Here is a 13,663-nt window from a genome sequence, read left to right on the forward strand (position 1 = left end):
GTATGATAAAACTTGCTAATGTCAGCACTCCTTTGCATACAAAAAAAAAAAAAACGGCTTATTAAAATGAGCCAGATTCAGAGAGTCAAATGTAAATTCATCTACCTTAAAAAACATTTTTATAACTGTGAGAAAAAAATCACAAATGTTTGAGTTTTGTTGGAAAGCGTACCACTTTTAGTCATGGGCACCACGTACTCCCAGGAAGTGGTGAAAGACAGCAGTAGGCCAGGCCGTGGGGCCGCGGGGAGCAAAGCAGCTCATATCAGCAGAGTCTGTAGCACATGCCCTGCTCCTGAGCCCAGAGCTCTACACTTCAGACCCCTGCGCCTGAGGTCAGTTTGGCGTTAGGAAGAAAGTTAGTTTGGGAAATGGGAAAAGAATGTCCAGAAGAAATCAAGACCAGATAGAAAGCCACACGACAGCATAGCTTTTATAACAGAATCGCCCCCACTTGCTGCACCGACAATAAGGAATCTGTTTCTACCCGGGGCTGTCCCCGCGTACATGGGTCCTGTAGCAACCTCTGCCGAAAGCCACGTGGGAGTCCACCCTTAACAGAAGGGCCCTCAGAGGAGGCCCATTTATGAGATGAAACACTGCAAAGTGAGCGCAAATAAACTCCGGTCCTGCGCAAACACACAGACACATTGTTGAGTCGAAGAAAGTAAACACACGCGTCAGAAGGCAGCCTGTGATGAGATGCAAAGTTTGAACTTGAGAATGAGGACCTTGGGACTAGGGTGGAGGGAGACGGCTGAGCATCCCGGGCACCTGCTAATGTTGCTTCATTAATCTGCTGGGCGCAGCGGTATCTGAGCTTTGTGGGAAGTGGTCAGGCTGCTTGTCCATGCTTGTGGCATGGTTTTGCGTCTATGTCACACTTTAATAACAACGGAAAAGTGCAGCTCGGAGTCGGTCTGATCTCTTCCCAGCGCGTATGTGTAGCTGTCTCTACTGCAAGCAATTGAGCCGTCTGTCCGCGATACCTCCTCCCTCCTGTCTCTGTTTGCTAGTGACCATCTGACATGCATAAGAGATCGCTGTCATAATGCAAAGTGGGGGGAGGGGCGCGCATGCCCACTGCCACCCATCCTGTGTGCCCATGGTTTTGATATTTCTGGAGACATCTGTTCATTTGTTTGGCTGTACAAAGTCTGGGGATTCTTCTAGAAAAAACAATTTTAAAATGTGTGTGCACATGTTGTATGTTATGTACATATTTGCACGGGTGTGTGCATGTACTTATGTGTATGCATATGTGTGGAGGCCAGAGGTTGATATCAGCTGTCTTCCTTAATTGCTTTCCGTCTTGGTTTTTGAGTCAGGGTCTCTCATGGGAACTGGAGCTCCCTGGCTCAGCAGATTGGCTGACCTCGGAGCTCCAGGAACCCAGCTGGCCCTGTCCTTCCCAGGGAGTGGCTTTACCCGTCCACCCTAGCACATCCAGCTCTTTATGTAGGTGCCAACGATCTGAAGTCAGGGCTTTAGGCCTGCACAATAGCTCACCAACTAAACCATCCTCCCAGCCTTAAAAGAGCCATTTTTAAGTGAATGAAACTACTCTGGACTTTGTGGTGCTTGTGCTCCCTACAAGAGGGCAAGTATAGACAAGCGAGGTCGCTACAACTGCAAAATTGGGAACTTGCAACAGGCTACCCCCAGGCTGTGAGCGGAGCATCCTGGGCTCTGGGTGACTGGCATTGGGAGAGTGCAATGATGTCCTTGCTCCCTGGGTCTTATTTAGTTTGACACTCTCATGGCTTCCTATGTGGCATTCCCATGTTTGATAAATGGAAAATTGAACAGAAACTTCTTAAAACATTCTATTCTAGGAACTGCTACCATCTGCTTTGTCTGTTGTCTGTCTGTGTTTTTGTTTTCTCACCCTTCACAGAGAGTGTGACCTCAGGCATAACCCTCGACAAAGTCCACCTCCAAACCCAACCAAGTTAGCTTGGCTCCTTAACTTCCTCATGGTGAACCAGGGGCCACCCTGGAGTGCTCTCAAGGGACCAGAATGAGGATCACTTGAGGTGAGAGGAGAATGAGAAGGTTACTTCATCCACACTCGTGTTACTGCTCCTTCGCTATAGGTCTTGAAAACTGGTCAGCACGGCATCTCCACTTGCACACTACCTGGGGCAGAGAAAACATGGACTCCTGGCTAGCCACGTGGGACAGCCACCGAACAGTTTGCATAGCTTTTGTGACACTGCAGATGCACAGCCACTCCTTTTACTTCTGGAAGTTGGACCCCAGGACACAGACCTCCTGTGACAGGACTGCTTAGGCAGCTCTGCTCCAACCGATCAGGAAAGAAGCCTTGAGAACTGGTGTTCAGTTTGCTTGGTTAGTTGGTTAGTTTATTGGTTGTTTGGTTGGTTGTTTGGTTGGTTGGTTGATTGGTTGGTTTTGGTGTTATTACTTTGGATTTCTGGTCACTCCGCTTGCCTCCTGTTTACTCTCTGATATTGAAATATATTTAGGACGCGAGATGAGGGGAGGGGAGGACAAAGAGGCTAATCTTGGAGGAGCTGGTATTGAAAGGAGACGTGAAGGAGTGCTGGAAGGGTGGGCAGTGATTGGCAGCTCACTCACAAAGTGCCCTTCCATGGGCTCCTGAGATGGGCTGCATGGCAGTCCGCCACCTGTATTCAGAGATGTTTAAGAGTCTCCTCCGCCTTCCTAATTGCACTGCTCAGGAGGGAATTCCTTTCCTGAGATGTGACAGAGGCTCAGCAAGCGTGAGGAATAAATACCGGCAAAACAAAGAGGAAAGAGTCTCGCCTGCAGTGCTGGCCTTCACCTTTGCCTGGAGTAAAAGGGGAACGGAAGCCAGGACGACGCAGCCAAGTGTTTCCAAAGTACCGGAGTGAACGTTCTTCCGGTTGGCACTTGGTCCAAGTAATCTTTTCCCTTCTCTCTCTCTTTCACTCCCCCGCCTCAAGCAGGAGGAACGAAGAGCTCCCTGGACAGTTGCTTCTTCATCCCCGTAGCTCCCCAAACATGGTCAGCAGAGGGGAACCCCAGACCCAGGTCCGTGGTGTGCTGACCAAGATGTGGGCTCCGAGGCTCTGTGTCAAGGACTCTGGGCAAAGGATAAATTCCCAAAGAGCCTGGTGGGACTGACACAGACAGGAAGAAGTGGGAGGAGCACGGTTTCCAGGGCCACAGCGCACCACGCTCACAGGCCCACCATGGCCTCACCCTACAATCAATCATATTGTTTGCAGTGCTGGAGATTATAGCCAGAACTCTGTGCATGTGAGACGCGTGCTCTGTGACTAAACAGCACAACATGTCGCATTTTCTCTCATATGAGAACATAGATTTAATCATATAAACATAATTATATGCATATATATGGCATGCCAGCATGGGGGGTGTGGTATTTGGAAGAGGACTGTCTTAGGGTTTCTATTGCTGTGGTGAAATACCATGACCAAAAAGCAAAGTGGAGAGGAAAGGGTTTATTTGGCTTACACTTCCACATTGCTGTTCATTACTGAAGGAAGTCAGGACAGGAACTCAAACAGGGCAGGAACCTGGAGGCAAGAGCTGATGCAGAGGCCATGGAGGGCACTGCTCACTGACTTGCTCAGCCCAGGGACGGCACCACCCACCATGGCTGGTCCCTCCCCCCTTGAACACTAACTGAGAAAATGCCCTAAAGCTGGAGCTCATGGAGGCATTTCCTCAACTGAGGCTCCTTCCTCTCTGATGACTTCTGATGACTCTAGCTTGGGTCAAGTTGATGCACAAAACCGGCCAACACAAGGACCAACAAGCAGAAGATGAGAGAGAGAGAGAGAGAGAGAGAGAGAGAGAGAGAGAGAGAGAGAGAGGGGTAATGGTGAAAATATGAGAAAAACACAATGATATATGTGTAGGGGACTTTCATAATTCAACCCATTATCTTGTACACTGACTAAAAAAATTAATTTGAAAAAAATTAAGAGCGTTGACTGCTCTCCCAAAGGATCCAGGTTTAATTCTAAGCACCCACAAGGCAGCTTATAGACACCTGTAACTCCAGCCCCAGGGAATTCAATGCCCCTTTCTGGCCTCCAGAGGGTCCTGTGGAGCACACAAGCTAAACTGTATGACCAGTAAGATGTATCAGAAAATACCGGTTAAATTTTAAGTGGAGCAAATCGAGTATAGGATGAAAACAAGCCTTACGGTTAACCAGTGTGCTGGTGGCATTGGCAGGGAAGCTTCGGTCGGCAGCATCCTCTCCTGAATATAGATGGACTGTGTAAAAGGTTTTAAGATTTACTTTTATGTGTGCGAATGATTTGCAATGCGAGTGTATGCGCACCGTGTGTGCAGTACCGAAAATGGCCATAAGAGAGCGCTAGAACCCCTAGACTGAACTCGGGCCCTCTGGAAGAGCAGTAAGTGCTCCTAACTGCCTAACTTTCTGTCTCCAGCTATATAACCAGTTTTGAAAGAAACAAAGTAGAGAGAGCTGGGCATTTTCTACAGCCGAGTCGAGCCATGGTTCCTGAAGCGGTCGCACAGTGTTTACTGAAGCACAGGACAAGGTGGGTCTGCCCAGGAAGCAGTGAGTTCCGTCTTGTTACCTATTCCTGTTTTCCGACATGGAAACCGTCCCCATGGATGGAAACCATTATACTATCCTCTCTTTTCTCCAGAAACCCTACAGGATCGGCAAAGAAACAAACAAAATCCAAACCCTTGGCTTTGGAGAGTTTCAGCAGTTTAGATAGAAGCTGGTAGTGATGGCGGTGTGGTCCTGCGACCGCCTCAAACACGAGGAAATCACACCTTGAACATGGAAGTTGTGGGATCTGCAGATGACATTTTATTAAAGTTGCTTCTTAAGAGCTGTAAAGCTTAGGCCAGGCCAGAACCACATATTGGGAAGAATAGAAGAGGCACCTAAGACAATACCCATCCCCCGCTTCAGACATGAGAAGACTATGAAGACGCTCCGGGTGATAATGGCTCCCCCTAGTGGTTCAGGGAGGTGAGTCAAAGCAACCAGCTGCCGTCCCGAAAAGACCTTAGACCCTCCCCAGAAGACTCAGAGATTCTCAGAGGCAGCACAGAAGGCCCCAGGACCAACAGGGACAAGGAGCTGACAGGAACCGTCTACTGGATGCCTGACAGAAGAGTGGGAGACAAGGACCCCTCAGCCAGCGCCAGCCTGGAAGCCGCCCCATGCCAGCTTCCTCTGCTGCATCACCTTGGCATTTCTTAAAAACAGTCCTAAGGCAAATGAGGGGAGTTGTGCGTGAGTGAGAGAACTTCTTGCCTTGGTCCAAATGCAGGATCCAATTCTGTTTTCAACAAACGAAAGCCCATTACAGTGATGGCTGAGTGCGGAGTGGGACATTTTATCTGTGGAAGGAAGCCACCGCGGCCTGAGGTCTTGAAAGGTGCAAGCCGTTGTGTATTTATAATATAAACTGGCTTTTATACAGGGTGGAGAAGGAGTTTCTGCCATCCACGCCTCTGGGGACAGATCAATGGGACATCCCACATTCAGAAGGGAGAGCCGGGAAATTAAATGGACGCTGACGTTTTCTTTTAAGAAACACTGTGGTCTGAATCACTTGCTCAATAAAGACCTTTCCCCCTGAAAGGTTACTCCACAGTGGCTCCATGAGTTGAGGTATTTCATTAAACCTTGAACAATGTGCTCAGACTGGCTTAGTGTCAGAGAGGCAAACTAGTACAGTGCTCGTCACAGGCTTTTCCGTGTGAGTCATACCATAAGCCGCCTTGTGGGTACAACCATGTGGATTCCCTCTCCGACTTCTCTTCCACCTTAACAATTTCTGGTTGGACTGGCGACATGGCTCACTGGTGGAGCTTCCTGCCACCAACCCTGCCACTCTAAATTCTAACCCTGAAATCCACACTATGGAAAGACAGGGCTGTGCCTGGGGGTTGTCCTCTCACCGCCACATACAGGCTGTGGCACACACACACACACACACACACACCACACACACACACACACACACATACAACTTAAATAACAAACTCTTTGTTGGGACAGAGCATAATAGTAAAGTCATTAAAGTGCTTATTTTGCAAGATAAAGACCTGAGTTCAATCCCCAGAATCCATTAGAAAAATCAATAAAAGACAAAAATATCAGGAATGACTGTATACACTTGCAATCCCAGCTCTGGATCTCTGAGACTCTCTGAATGACCAACCTAGCTAGCTGTTGTTACGGTTGTCCTCGGACTTCACACATGCACACATGCCAACAGTTGGTTGTTGCTTGCTAATACATCCGAATGTGATGGTAGCAAGAACTATATACCTCGTTATGAACCATAAAAAACAAAATCACTTCTGCCACAGTGGCATCTCTTTAAGCCCAGCTCTTGGGTAGCAGAGGCAGGCAAATCTCTGAGCTTAAGGACAGACCAACCTACGTGGTAAATTCCAAGCCAGAGGGGACTGACGATGAACAAGACCTGTGTCAAATAAATAAAATAAAATCATGTATCCTTCCTACCATTAACCCCATGTTTCTGCCCCTCTGCGTGTATGAATTGCTTCAGAGAAAGTCTGCATACATTGTTCTCTTCTTCCTCACTTTATGTTAGCTTTGTCTGGAATATTATGTAGACATTTTAAACATTACAAACCTAAAATGGAATCCTGGGTTTACCCCCTGCCCTGGGACTTGTTACCACATTCTAGCAAGTCTTGTTCACAGAAAACATCCACCAGTCTACCAGTCGCTCAAGGGATACAAAGATGTCATCCCAAGTATTATACTTCCTTATAGCCCACATTTGATCAACAACATGGCTCTTCAAAGCTTTAGATACGTTGGGTTTCACTGTATCTCTTTGTCAGCCTCCTCAGACAACTTTCTCTTCATCTCATTTCAAGAACTCTCTTCAATTAAGTCCGTTGCTTCTCTCATTGACCTGGGCAAGCCCTGTTCTGGCAACAGTAACAAAGACCTTATCCAAGTATCGGCCCTGTCTGATGTCATCCACTGCACTGTCTCTCATAGATCATTGAGAAGGCTCCAAAGCTCCTGTGATCATCCCCCAGTCTCAACTCACATCACCCCTACCTCATATCTGTCTGTAGGGGTCCCACTGGAGACCAGAAGACAGCATCAGATCCCCTGGAACAGAAGTTACAAGTGACTAAACTGTCCAACATGGATGCTAGGAACAAAATCTAAAAGAGCAGCAAACCCTCTTAACTGCTGAGCCATCTCTTTGGTGGTTTGGTTTGGTTTGGTTTGGTTTGGTTTGGTTTGGTTTGGTTTGGTTTGGTTTTTAATGAATCAAGTCACCTTCCTAAGCTATAAAAGGCAGATAATTTGTTCCTCTGTCAGAATCCTTTCACCCTTGGGTCTCTAGGCTAAATATCAAGATCCCAGCAATTTCCTCTCTGATTTCTCTACTTTAGGTTTCTTTGTTTTCTATCTCAAGTCCTTTCCCTCATTCCATCACTATTATTTATACTAATTATAAAAGTTTCCATTTACATTTCCCATGTCTGTCTCCTTCACAAAAATATAAGCTCTAATTTACATACAAGAGAAAGCATGGCACTTTGTATGCTATGATATTCATGGAAGTGATCATAAGGCTTAGCATTTAAAGCTATGTTAAACACACACGTACATTTATGTTTTGTATATATATGTGTGTTATACATGTGTATATATATTATATACAGACACATACCATATATATACATACATACATACATACATACATACATACATACATACTGGGTACAGGTATATGTAGGTGGGTTAAGAACACTTGCTGCTCTTGCAAAAGATCCAATTTGGTTCCCAGCACCCATGTCCATGCTCACCACAACCTGTAATTCCACCTCCAGGGGATTTGACACCTTCTTTTTGCCTTGGAAGGCATCCATACACACTTGGCATACATTCACCTAACACACACACACACACACACACACAAATAACAAAACAACTAAAACTGTCTGTTGATAGTGTCAGTCAAGATCACACCCCTATGCATTCTATGTGCATGTAAGGGAGAGAGAGAAAGTTCATGTGCATGTAGATGGGTAAATGTGTGGTGTGTGTCTGTGTGTGTGTATCTTCTGTGTGTGTGTCTGTGTGTCTGTGTGTGTGTCTGTGTATGTGTTTGTGTGTATGTGTTTGTGTGTGTGTCTGTGTGTGTGTGTCTATGTGTGTGTGGTGTGTGTATGTGTCTGTGTGTGTGTGTGGTGTCTGTGTGTGTCTGTGTGTGTGGTGTGTCTGTGTGTGTGTGTATGTGTCTGTGTGTGTGTGGTATGTGTGTCTGTGTGTGTGTGGTGTGTGTGTCTGTCTGTGTATCTGTGTTTGTGTCTGTGTGTGTCTATGTATGCGTGTGTTGTATGTGCGTGTGCGTGTGTGTGTATAAGCTGCACTTAGCTTCACTCCTGTCAAGCAACACAGTCCTATACCCTAGTACTCTCTCCATGTCTAAACCAATCTGGAGAGAACTCTCACCCAGCAATACTGGGTTCTCCACCTGTGAGCCAAGGACAATTCTCAGCCCTAGTCTATCTTTCTGTCACACAAAGGAGGCATTCAAAGCCAGGCCCACCTCACCAAGGAGGAATACTTACTTAGGAAGTAGGGATAGGCTCCATGACAGTAGGAACTAAAAGGGTTTTTTACATCTGGGGCTATGTTTTCAGTGTTCTGGTCTTCTGAGACAGATTTTTATTTAACCCAGGCTGGCACTGAGCTTCCTATATGATTCAAGATGACCCAGAGCCTCCAATCCTTCCACCTCTACCCCCTACATGCCTGTACACAGGTCTTTATGGAGCCCATATACTGACCATTTATTTGAATTTTTTACACAACCAGCCCTATTTGGAAATGGTTACTTCAAATGTAGAGCCAGTGCTTGGTGGATTCATGGACATCTTACATTCTATACAAGCCATCTCCTGAGATAAATCTCCAGCCTGCCTGCCTTGTGCCTTTAACACTGATTTCTCCGAGGTACAAAATCTATCCAAAGTGGCTTTCAGACAGCTTCTCACTACCAGTAAAAAGGGACAAGATGTGTTTCCCCAGGTCCTGAATGCTCTAAGTGTCCCAGCAGTTAGCATCACTGGGGAATCAGCCACCCCAACTCTTACCCTGCTTTTAGTCACTACACAATGCTTAATTTTAAGTGTTAGTTTGACTGGACTTCAGCGCCTAGATGCTGAGTCCAAAATCATTCTCTAAGTTTCTATAAAGCACTTTTTTATCTAAATCACTAGGTTCTCAGGAAAGCAAATCACCATCCGTTCATTATGTGAGTGGTGCCTCTCTATTCAGTTGAAGGCACTGACAGCACAGCAGGCTGCCCCGGTGGGTAAAGAACTGTGCAAGCATTGGACCCCTAGGAACCACATTTAAAAGCTGTGTTATAGCATCCTCCTGCAATTCTAGTGCTAGGGAGGTGGAGACAGGCAAACGGATTCCTAGGGTTCACTGTCCAGCCAACATAACCAAGCTGTTGGGTTCCAGGACACTGAGTGTTTTTGTCTAGAAAAACAAGAACAATGTTTACTGAGGCAGTTTCTGAGGCAAGAGGGTGGCAGGGGTTGACCTCTGGCTTCATACACACACGTGCGCGCACGCGCGCGCGCACACACACACACACACACACACACACACACACACACACACACACTGACCTCCCCCAATAAGAGGGAATCATATCATCAGGCTGCCTGCTGGTCTAGACAGCATCATCAATTGTTTCTGGGTCTGCAGCCTGGTGCTCAACATCACAGATTCAGAAATTATTAGTTACAGAGAGACAGAGAAACGGAGAGCACCTAGTTTCTATCGCTGACCTATTTCCAATAGAATTCCCAGCTTTAGGGGTGATATGGAGGGAATGGAGATGTGGCTCGGTGCTTATGTGTCCCCCTGACCTCACAGCACACAGGCTACACAATTAAAAATAAAACTAAGTCTTTGATGTAAAAGAGGCCATAAGGATATAGGCAGACCCCCTAATAAGGTGGAGTCTCTATCCCGGTGGAAGCATTCCCAGAGCGTACGAACAACTGGGAATCAGAGACGTGGGAGGACTCTCTTCTCTGAAGAACTTCTTCTCTGTAACTTCAAGACTCACCAAGACATCCTCCACTCCAGCTCAGGCCACAGGTTCTGTGACTGCCATCACAACAGACTGCACAGGCCACGCAATGCTGTGACACACATTGTGTACAGCTATGCAGCCTCTGCCTCTCCACTGACCAGGCTGGTTGACTTTGCCAAGGGTCAAGGACTGTTCGCCAAACCTCCTCATTTCCTTATTTCTCTGATCCTCCAAACCCCTGCTGTAAGCAGATCTGCCACTCACCCTGAGAAGGGCTGTGAGTGACACGCGGGAGTCCAGGACTCTGCTTTGTCACATGGTGAAAGTCTGGAGCTCTCCAGAAGGACTCGGTTTGGGTGGCTCCTGGAGAGATATACCTGTAGCCACAGAGATTCACAAAGCACTCCTGGAGGCCTCTCAGGCTCATGGCAGGCCTTTGCGCTATAACATAATCTTTGAAGGACCAAAAGAATGGGTTGGCTTAGATTCACAAAAGAGGGCTGGCTTTGCTCTGTTTCACCAACAGATTAGGGTTTCAAAGAAATACTAGCAATGTAGGTCGTTGTTTTGTTCTTCTTTAACGAGCTCTGAAGCCTCGCTGAAATCTTATCAGTGCATCACGATTTTAAAACCCCCACCTGTACCTCACTCTCCCTAGAACTCTTTTGAACAGTTGCGCCTTCCCGGTAGTTGTGCCTCCTACGTAGTTGATGAAGAGCGTGCAGGCTGGGCTCTAGTCATCAGAACCCCTGCCAGCCATTGCCGCATCCTTACTGCCTATTCTGGTAGGCGGATTCAAAGCAGACATGAATTCCTAGGGGATCAATTCTACGAACCTGCGATGCGTTCCCATGCAGCCTCTCTCAGACCCTCCAGTTTTCCCACCGTGATCGTCCCAGAGGGAAGGTTTGCTCACTGGGCCCTTTTTAAAAAGGTGTGCGAATCTCAATACTGTGGCCATTGAACAGCACAAATGTGACTGGAAAGAGAACAGGGCAAAAGGAAAAGACTGTGCTTTCCCGTTTGTCAACAGCGGGCTTCTGTGTAGTGCACCCTCTGCATCCAGGTCCGTCTGCTTGCTTCTCTGCTCTGGAAATGAATGCATCAAACCACTGCACCCCAGAAGCTTCCCAAAGGTCAAAGGAGCCAATAAGTAAGGTCTGCAAGCTCCTAGTCTTCTGATACGGCACTCCGCTTTCTTCCATCAACATGACTTTTTGTCCCCAGTAGATGGTTTCTCTGTAAACCAACTAACTAACCCCAGTTCCCACAACAACGAACAGCCCAAGACAGGCTGTATGTTCTCAGACAGAATATGCTCTCACAGCTAACTTCAGGCACTCTTTGGAAGTAATGGAATTATTCCTAATGTCTGACTGTATTTTAGCCAAACTTCAGACTACCTCAGATGTGTAACACTGCACCAACACCCAAAAGACAATGAAGCAAACCCAAGGGAGGCAGACACCAGGATGACTGATAGACAGAACTCAGGACAAGCCTCATATCTAGCTCTCTCTCTTTTCTCCCCTCTCCCCCTCTCCCCCTCTCCCCCTCTCCCTCTCTCCCCCTCTCCCCATCTCTCCCTCTTTCCCTCTCTCCCTTTCTTCCCCCTCTTCCCCTCTTCCCCTCTCCCCTTCTCCCCCTTTCTCTCTCTCTCGCTACATTTATATATATATATATATATATATATATATATATATATAATAAAAAGGCTCAGAGAATGCACAGTGTGGAATCTGCACCCCAACAATACTCCCCTTTCACCCCCCTGGAAAGTTGGGGTAAAAAACCTTTTATCAAATAACTCCCCCAAAAAAACTTGCCCCAGAAGTGTGATATTCCCCCCCATCCCAATGTCACAATTATCTAGCATGTCGAGCACAATATGTCTTTGAATTCCTTATATTCCCTACCCTTCATCTAATGTGGAATTCTATTAGTTCTATTTTCGTAGGATGAAGTCATAGAGGGTGGAAACTGTGACTTAACTGAGAGGATTGGAACACTGCTATGTCTCAGCCTGGACTCTGGCACACAGGGACGCATGAATGAAACTCTTCTGCAGGCATCGATCTCTTGCTATGAAAAGGAGATATTGTGTTTCCTCTGCCCAACTGTACTCTCTGTCCACTGCGAAAAGAAGCCTGCCCACGTCTGCTTTGAAAAGTGTGGCGTGCCTTCCCGCTCCTGGTATCAGGGCAGAGAAATCAAGTGCTCACTGAGTGGTGCTCCCATTGTCTAAGTAAATCATCCATCTATCTCAAGAAGCCATGGTTGGAATTGTGGTCTCTAGATATGAGATGGTTGGCTTAACATTAAGTGTTGAGACTGGCAGACTTTCCTGAATGTTTACTTACATGATCAATGGGAACCTCTGAGTCTTCCCATGCAGGCTCATCTTAAAAGCCCTTGGAGGTGGTCCGCACGCCACACAAGAGCCCTCCCTGACAACGGAGCCTTATTCTGAAAGGACGCCTTATCTGTGTGCACCCACATTCCCTTCCATTTCCACCCACAGATTCTACATCCTCTGTAAAATTTGAAGTACTCCCTGGTGCCGTGACACAGACCTCAGATTCCACAAGAGCACACAATGCCAGCATCCAACTGTGAACCCCTCATCTGTGTCTAGGGTGTGGCAGACACTAGCATGGGACAGCCATCTTGGGGGGGGGGAAAGTACTACAAAGGTTTTCTTTATTGTTTGAGAATTTTACACTTTCACATACTGTGTTTTGATGAAGTCCATCCCCCGCTTAGGATGGTTTACCTCTTTAGAGTAGGTAGGGCCTGGGAGAAGGGAGCCCAAAAATAAGGTAGTCTAAAGTCTCATCCACAGCCAACTTTATTCATGGCATCAGGCGGTTTATACCCTTAGGGTTAAGAAAGGTCACCTGAGTGAAGTCCTCATGAGTTCAATCTGTATATAATCACAAAGACAAGCTGCACGTGGCAAAACCGTGCATTGCCATAGAGGCGTATAGGCAAATAATAACCAACTATAAGGGATAATCTGAAGTAAACTCACCCCCATCTGCTACACCTGGGTGGGGCATCAAAGCCCATTCCAAGAACAACTGTCTCTTGTCTTGAGTTTTCTCACAAGCATTCGAAATTCCCCTGTATGACTCCACTCTTGGACCGTGTTCCAGCACATGATGATTGCACAGGGTAGTCACCTTGGTTCTGCCCATTCCGTTTCCGGTATTACAAAAGAGTTGACTCTCAAGTATCAGCGCCTTGGTATCGCAAGGCCTTGAACTCTCAAGTTAGGGATGTGTGGAAAACGCTTCTCCTCCCCCTCCTCCCCCTCCCCCCTCCCCCTCCTCCTCCAAGGCCTCTCCCCCAGAATGCTAAGACCAAATCTGCTCCTAACTTGGGTTTCAGGAGCTGGAGAGATGGCTCAAAATGTAAGAGCACTTGTGACTCTTGCAGAAGACCTGGGTTCAATTTCCAGTGCCCTCATGGTGCCTCACAAAAAAAAAAAAAATGAGTAACTCCAGTTCCAGGTGATATGATGACCTCTCTGACCCTCACAGACACCACACACATTTGGTGCATATATAGAC

The 13,663-nt window shown here is 46.9% G+C and overlaps 1 long non-coding RNA gene across 1 annotated transcript; it reads left to right on the plus strand.

Annotated features, from left to right (window-relative positions):
• Positions 1-2,076: 2,076 nt before the first annotated feature.
• Positions 2,077-5,626, plus strand: LOC120102430 (uncharacterized). The gene is made up of 3 exons (XR_005504055.2): positions 2,077-2,352; positions 4,437-4,550; positions 4,662-5,626. It is a non-coding gene; the product is annotated as an uncharacterized LOC120102430 (long non-coding RNA).
• Positions 5,627-13,663: the final 8,037 nt, after the last annotated feature.

This window comes from Rattus norvegicus, chromosome 4 (genome assembly GCF_036323735.1).
Source record: "Rattus norvegicus strain BN/NHsdMcwi chromosome 4, GRCr8, whole genome shotgun sequence".
NCBI classification, from domain to species: domain Eukaryota; kingdom Metazoa; phylum Chordata; class Mammalia; order Rodentia; family Muridae; genus Rattus; species Rattus norvegicus.